The 8,285-nt window shown below is 35.9% G+C and overlaps 1 long non-coding RNA gene across 1 annotated transcript; it reads left to right on the top strand.

Moving 5' to 3' along the window:
- Positions 1-2,909: 2,909 nt before the first annotated feature.
- On the top strand, positions 2,910-6,271 carry LOC147504496 (uncharacterized). The gene is made up of 5 exons (XR_015220411.1): positions 2,910-3,075; positions 3,491-3,583; positions 4,820-4,866; positions 5,223-5,310; positions 5,647-6,271. It is a non-coding gene; the product is annotated as an uncharacterized LOC147504496 (long non-coding RNA).
- The last annotated feature ends 2,014 nt before the right edge of the window (positions 6,272-8,285 follow it).

The raw sequence follows: 8,285 nt of genomic DNA on the forward strand, positions 1-8,285 counted from the left end.
GTATGAACAATGAGTGTTCATAGCTCATTTCGTCCTTAAGAGTTATTAAAATTAAAAAACTGAGTTCGTGGGCTATTTAAATGTGGAGATTGAGTTTGTGAGTGATTATAAAAAAAAAATATATCCTTAAGACTAGACAATACCATGGTGGTTTCTCAAGCTTGTTGATTGCATTGCTAGCTCTGGTGGAGTCAGATTCCAATTCAACCTCTTTATCGCCTTCTTCAATACATCGACCTAAGTATATATACTTCAATAGCTTTTAGCTCTTGCAAGTAGTTATTTATGTCTCTTACTTTCTTCTTATAGACAACTGAAGCTGGCTTAGATGTTTGCTGAAATCTTCGAGCATTTTTTTCCTTCCAAATTAAAGATCGTCCACTAAAACTCAGATAAAGACTTTATATATCTCTCCTGTAATGACAAATATCCCGAATTTGAAATAAATTTTTTCCGATTTTGCATTTTATGTCGTTTTAGTCATTGTTCATATCTTATGTGATGTATGAATAGTGATTGTTCATACCCAAATAGGTTAACATAATTCATACACTATGTTGATGTATGTTCATACCCCAAATATGTACAAACAATGATTGTTCATACTCCAATATGTGTTCTTACTGATTATATATTATGTTAAGGTATGAACTTATGAACAATGATTGTTCATACTCCAATATGTGTTATTACTAATTATACATTATGTTAATGTATGAACTTATGAACAATGATTGTTCATACCCCAAATAGATATGAACAATGATAGATTGTGATATGGTTATATACTAAAAGCATTACTTTTGTATTAACTCTAATTCTTTATATTTTGAATGAGAATCATATGGGCAAATATTATGCATATTATATATGTTATTAGTTATATGCATGTGTCTAATACTTTATGTTGTAGATGATATGGTGTGAATACACAGAAGATCATATCATCAGTACCTTATAAAGTATAAGTAATCGTTCACAATCTAGATGGATTTGGACAAACCATTGGTACGGTTGTAGTATAATCTGGTATTAGTCTATCTTGACTATAAGATTACACTAGTACACTTTGTGTGTATTGAACAGGACCAAGTGAGGTTGTTTCTCCTTATACTGACTATATAAGAGAATAAACACCTTTGTTATTATGGATGTTTGTCCTCCTAATCCGGATATAATAATGGGCACTTACATGCATTGTACATTGCTTTAAATCATCAATGAGTGAGATTCATTTGTGAATCAACAAACTTGATGGATTAGGTAATGACATTGTATGTAAGGTGTGCTGTTGATTATAGAAAGAATCCGTGTCCTGCAAGAAGTCGGGTTGATGATGTCCCCTTGAGGAGCTCAAAAAGATTGTCATGTAAACCCCGGAGGTGGATTTATTCCGACATGACAATGAGGTTGAGTGGTACTACTCAAGGACATAAGAAGTTGATTAATGTAGTTGTCAGTAACTTGACTTAATCAATGGACATTCGATATCTTAAATACAGGGATATTAACGAGCATATAATATGGAGCCCATAAACGCTGACACGTAATTTGGGATTAGGGCGGTAGTGCAACAATGACCTTTAGTAGAATAAGCCATTTGTTGACGGACTTAGGCCGTGTGTTCGGGGCGAACATGGAAAGCCCAAGCCCGTCAGGAGGCCCAACCCTAATTTCTCCTTATGGTCCCTGTTGTAGACTATAAATAGAATACTTTCTCTCTGGCCGAAATACACTATTCATCTGAACAGAAAAAGAGGCAAGGAAAGATAGATCCAAAATTGGATCTAGCTTTGTGAGAAAGAAGGGGATTAGTAGATCGTTGTCCACACAACGTCCAATCTATTATAAAGAAATACAACAGAAGATCAAGGGGTTGATTTCGGATTTGATAAAGCTTGGATTCTCAGAGTTATCTAAATCGGATTCAAAGGTATGTTTTCCAATTACAAATCGTGGACACCCATTAATTCTGCTGCGCGTGGTGTTCACGGTTTGTAGAAATATTGATTCTGAATAACGGTTCGTACAAATTGTTCATATGAATAGTGATTGCTTATAACTCATATTAAGGTATGAATAGTGATTATTTATACTTGATCATATTGAGGTATAAATGAGTATGAACAATAATTGTTCATACCCCAAATAGCTATAAACAATGAGTATTCATATAAACAATGATTGTTCATAGCTCAGGTTGAGATATGAACCCCCCACCCCCTGCAAATAGGTATGAACAATCATTATAGGTACGAATAATCATTGTTTGTACTCATAGCTCATGTTGATGTGTAGCTCATTGTTCGTACTCATAGCTCATTGTTTGTGAGTGATTATAAAAAATATCATATTCTCTAGAGTTGTTTTGATACAAATTTGGGCTTCAGGGGCTAATTTATTGTATTTAGAATATATTGTCTTGGCTTGACTTGATTTGACTAAAGTAATTTCATTGTGTAATCAAGTCAACTGCTGTTTGGTAATACTCAAGGTCTCAAACGGACTCTAAGAGGTAAACAAGGTAATTTATGAGGTTAAACATAGGTAGTTTAAGTGCCTATTAACCGCCGCTTAAGACCGATTTTTGAGAATCGGGTAAAAAAAGTGTAAGCCTTTAATCGGTTTTTTTTTTTTTAAAATTTTAAATTTAATGCTAATGCTACACCGACCCACTTATTTGACTTACTATTTGAACATACCGATGTGTCAAAAGTCCTAATTATTGATTTACATAGGAATATGTGTCTGTGTATATTGCAATGCAAACCAATGTCATACAAATAGTGAGTTCAATAGTAGATCTAAAAAATAGGTCCGTTTAGCACTACTCAAATTTAAGTCCACAAAAAAACCCAAAAGAGAAAAGCCCAAGGTAAACAGACGCTAGCTAAAAAGAAACTGTTGAAGTTATTTTGGAGGTATTTCGGAACTCCCAACCCCCACGTTCAAGGTTCAAACCCCCACGTCTCTAGTCGTTTCTTCATTTGTTTCGTCTTCAACGATCATTACCCTAAGAGGTGACAATTTTGTTAGCATTGGTTCATTAATATCAGTGGACTTCACATTTCTGAGGTAGTGAGGTATACACGTATCCATTTCCCGTTGCTTAGAAGTTTTTAGCTTTTCATGTTATTTTTCTTTTTGTTCCTTTGTTTTGTTGCTTAGTTTCATTATGTCTACCAAGTAGTAATTCTTGTGTTTTTTCTGATGATACCGGTACCTTCTTCCTGAGAAGTAATAGAAGTGCTAATCTTGTGAAAAGCTTATTCTGATCATATTGACCCGACCCAATTCTAACTTCCAAGGGCTTTAACATACCCTTCAAGACTTATAGCTAAAAATGCAGGTGTAAATGGAAGTGTTGTCATAGAGAAGGTAGCTTCCATGAGGACATGTATCTTGTAACTTTACAGTTCTGAAACTGAAAATAGTTATCCTTTTTGTCATGGTTTATTGACCATTGGAACGTCTGGTTTCCATTTTTCAGGTTCTGTCTTGTGATGAAGTGAATTATGGATATAATGCTGCAAAAGACTGTTACAAGGATTTAATGGCTGCTGGAATAATGGATCCATCGAAGGTAACATCGTGGAATAAGTTGATGATGTATAATATTGTATATTGAGTTTGTCTCATTTTTAATGTGGGTGAAAACTTGTCTAGATAACAAGTTGAATATGAGAGGTGAAGGGAATATTGAAGATGACTATAATACGGTGGTTGACAATTAGTCAAAGACAGATGACAAATGTCCATAAATGTTTGCGAGTCACTGAACAAATTTGAGGATGATGATGTGGGTGTAAGTGGTACATTATTCTTTCTAATAAGCATCATTTGAATGTAAGTGATGCACTAAACTTATCATGGAAAAAAACAAGTCGTAATAACGAATCAGCCATCCATTTCTTTGAAAGCAAATAAAATTTCGTTTACCCTTTCTTCATTCAACATAATAGAAGACTAATTTCCTTGTACGAAAAACTACCCGGGCATAGCTATGATTCCCATAATGATCATACTTAAAGATAATTTTTTCCTTGTATGTGAATTAGGAATATGCAATGTGTTGATCTCTTTGCAACTGAGCACACCATGCACTGATAGCTTGCAATCTCACTATGTCTTTTTCTCCATCTTTTCTGACTAGAATATGTTACATTGCTATAGTGATTCCTGTGTGGGGTAGTTTTTCTTGATTAGCTAGCAAGTGCTAAGGGTTTCAAAATAGTTTCTTGCCTCAATACTGGAATACTTAATCTTCCATTAATAGGATTAATTGTGATATATTTATGCATGTGACAGATCAAAAAAGTCTATGCTATTGTAGTTTAAAGTGATAGGCTAAGTTTAATGCACCCATCTCTTCCAAGCAGTTACCATGCCCTGAAATGGAGAGTCTCTTGGAACTCGTTCCTTTCAAAGTAGAATGCATATCACGGACCTTTTGGCATTGTACTTTGTTGTTTTGGTGGTCTAAAGTATTCAAAGAGTTTAGAGGATGTTTCTATGAACCTTTTTTGCCAGGTGGGATTGTCTTATGCTCTTTGCTATTGGTTAGTATGAAGATCATAATTATAAATACAATTGTTACTGTTCTATTGTTCTCATTGGCTGATTGTTAGTACTTAGTAGTATTCAATGTTATGAGATGGCTATTTTGTTTGATTCATATATTTTATGGCTGGTTTGAACTTAAAAAAGTAATAGCAACATCTGTTGGATGTCAATAAATATTTCAGTTACTGAAATTCAAAGTTGAGTATCCTCTAGAGAAATCAACATTTTAATCTTATAATTTCCCCCTCCTTTTCAGGCTTTCATAATTGCTTCAACTGCGACAGAGGAGGAAATGCTACACTGGTAACCTTTGACAACCTGGGTCAATAATTCTCATTTCATTTGACTTGCAATATAACTGCAGCCTAACCTGTCGTAGCAAAGTTATACAGAAAACAAAAGTTGGTAGTAATGTTGGAGAAAAATTGTTGAGATGCAGTACTTGAAGGTTTGAGTATATAGCTTAAATTTGGAGGGTCATGAGATGTAGGGAAATGTACCAGAAATACTTCTGGTCATGCTTTTCTTTTGTAGTAGGATTAATTGCCACTACCTTTCTTGTTTCCATGGATAGTTAAGATACCTTTGCTGTTGTTTACCTTTTCTTTTGTTTTGGAAGGCATTTTTTTTGGCTGACACAATACCTTATTCTATTGTAGGTACCATGAGCACATTGTATGGGCTGATAAAACATTAAACATGAAACTTCTCAGGAAGGGCATTCTAACTCGAATATATGCTCCCATGGTACGTTCAGTTACAACATACGTGTGTCTTTCAAGAAAACATGCACGTGGTTTTCTATCACTGCTTTCCTAAGAGATAAAGACTGTTGCCTTGACTCCAATTATTTGGAAATCACTATAGTTTTAGTCTGTTTCTTAGACTTAATCTTGAAGCCGTGTATTGTTTACTTATGCTTACCACTAGGGTATGTTATTTACTTACAGAAAGTCTCATGGGATCAATTGTCAAGTTTTGCCTGCACTTTTTGATGCTTTTATACTGATAAGCTTGTGCAGATATGTACCTTATTAATGTTTAATTAGTGTAAAATGCGTCATTTAATATTTTCTTCTTTAGGCCATTGTTCAATGATTAAGGGAGTCAGGCGTGTTCAGTTCTGTTATCATGTCTGCACAAATGACTCTATCGAAGGAGAAGTTCTTATCCTCTGTTGAGAGCAGCAATTCTTCTAGAACGGATAAGTCTAATGTTTTATCCATGAGAAAGTTTGGCAGGAGTGAAGATTCTTAGGCAACTGCAAGGAAGGTCCTTGAGATTGCTAACATGTCTCATGTAATAGCAGTTCCACCATTGTCTCCACCCGGCATGGATGAGCTCCAAGTGGATTAATCGTGAACCACGTGTTGTTGCTTCTTCGTCCAAGCACCACGTACCATTGCTTCTTTTTCATGTTTGGACGGTGGTTCTATATATCCTACGGAATTCTTTGATGTTGGGTCTCATGGGTCTTTCCCGATCATTACCCAAGCGCTGGTGTACATTAAGGTTTAGAGTTACTTGTTAAGAGTGAGAAAAGGAGATACCATTGTCATTTTTTTTATTGGGCCTGACTACCCAATTGAGGTTTAGAAATATTGGCCTATTTGATGTTCATGTATAGAAATTCGAAAGCAAAAATAGTGATTGTATTCTTGAATGTTGAGTTCAACAAGTAAATCAAGTATATTGATTCAGAAGAATATATCGTAGTCTGATTTCTGTCCCTAAGAGTTGCTTTTTCTTCCATGAGGACGACACAATTTCAGAATTTTCAGTCCATTTCGGTTACATTAAACAGGCCAAAATCTGCTATTTAACAATGCTAAAAGTAGGTGCTAAAGTGCTGATTTGGCACAAAAATTGATGAGTCTCGCCTTTTCGCGGAAAAATCCCTTCCAGTAGGAAGACAGAGACATTTCTCCTTAACAAATTTGTGGACTGTCGTCTCTATTCTGTTTGATATTCTGAAAATTTTAAGGCTTGCAACTATCTGTCAGTATCCTGGGATCATACCAAACATCTCCACCATGTCTATATAGCACTGAATTTCTTGCACCTGCAAATCACCACCATGTATATATCAATTGCTAGACTGTCAATTTGAGTTACGCACATGTATATATCAAGTCAACTGCTGTTTGGTAATACTCAAGGCCTCTCAAATAATGAGCGCTCTCAAATAATGCTGGTAAGTCTGCAATATAGTGTAAGTCAGAGAGGTCCTTTTCCATACTACATACAAGGTGGAACCGAGATGTCAACAATCTCGTTTTTTCCCTTCATATTTCTCATTTACAGCATCCCCACCTTACTTGAGGTTACACTCGCGCTTGACGAAAAAACAACAATTGCAGAAGTGCCTTCTACTATAAAATTAAAACTTAAAAAGAAATTTGACAAGATGGGATTTGTTAAGGCCTCATTACTATGCCTTTTTGCCTGCAGCTGCACGAGATGATCAATTGCATTGTAATGGGGCAATTTTCCATGCAGAAACATCAATTTGAATTGCACATTTCTGTCATTTCATTCATGAGAAATTACGTAAGGCTTAAACATCTATTTTTTACATTCCTGGGTGAGATACATTCAGCTCACCCATTGTAACAATTGTTTACAAATCCTATCTTTCCTCCTCAAGTTAACCACTAAATTAAGACTTGGCTAAATGCATCCAATACAAACAAGGATGGCAAAAATGTTCCTACTCAATGTGGACTGAAGAAATGGAAGATGTGATTTCACTGGCTCTAGGATCATCTGTCTCTATAGAAAGACCTCGGGGATCCTCTGTAACCAACATGGCAAGCACGCCAAGAGAACTCCACATTTTTGTCATACTGCTACTGGACTCTCCTAATGTGACAACAAAGACTGCATCAAAGCCACCTGCTCCAGGAACTCCTGCCAACAAAACTCTTTCCATATTCATAGTAGCATCCAAAAGCTGAGTTTGTGATTCGGGCTCAATCTGTAATTTCAGAAAGCAAAAGGTTGAACAGTCAATGGACATAATCACATGTACACCATCTCATAAAGCCGACCATTATGTAAAGTACTGATGTTAGCCTTAATAGCCTCTGTAATACCATCTGACACGTCAAATTCAACATAAACTATTCAAATATTGGAACACCACTATCTATATTCTTTTCATCCAAAAAGGATGAGGATTGGCACTATCTTTGTTGTTTTTCTATACATTTCAAAGATGGGAAACATGGAATATCAAATAAGTAGATACGATGGTGATGGTAGACGCCATGCACATAACAGAAAAGGCAAAGCATCAACCACATGACCGCTATAAATCTATATTACATGGACACACCATATTTCAAAAATAATTTGTATCGGATACGTATCCACGTGTCTATATCGGACACACACGGACACGTATTGTGTGTGATATACCTTAGTTTTTGATATTTCGCAGTGTTAGACACTCCGTATCCGTGTCGGATATGGACACACGTGTCCATGTCAAATGTAACTTAGCTATAAATAAAGGGTCGCGGTATTGGCACCCCTATAAATGGGACTAGCACCCCTTTGACCAATTCAACGGTACTAGCACCCCTCCATTAAATACACAAAAAACACTCACGGCAAGCACCTGCCGCGGGATCGCACAATCCACGGTATCGGGTTGCTGCGAGATCCCATATCCTACGGAAGGTGGCTGCCGTGGGTCTTTTTTCAATTTTTTTTTTTAA

The sequence above is a fragment of the Coptis chinensis genome, chromosome 4 (genome assembly GCF_015680905.1).
Source record: "Coptis chinensis isolate HL-2020 chromosome 4, ASM1568090v1, whole genome shotgun sequence".
In the NCBI taxonomy this organism is placed as follows: Eukaryota; Viridiplantae; Streptophyta; class Magnoliopsida; order Ranunculales; family Ranunculaceae; genus Coptis; species Coptis chinensis.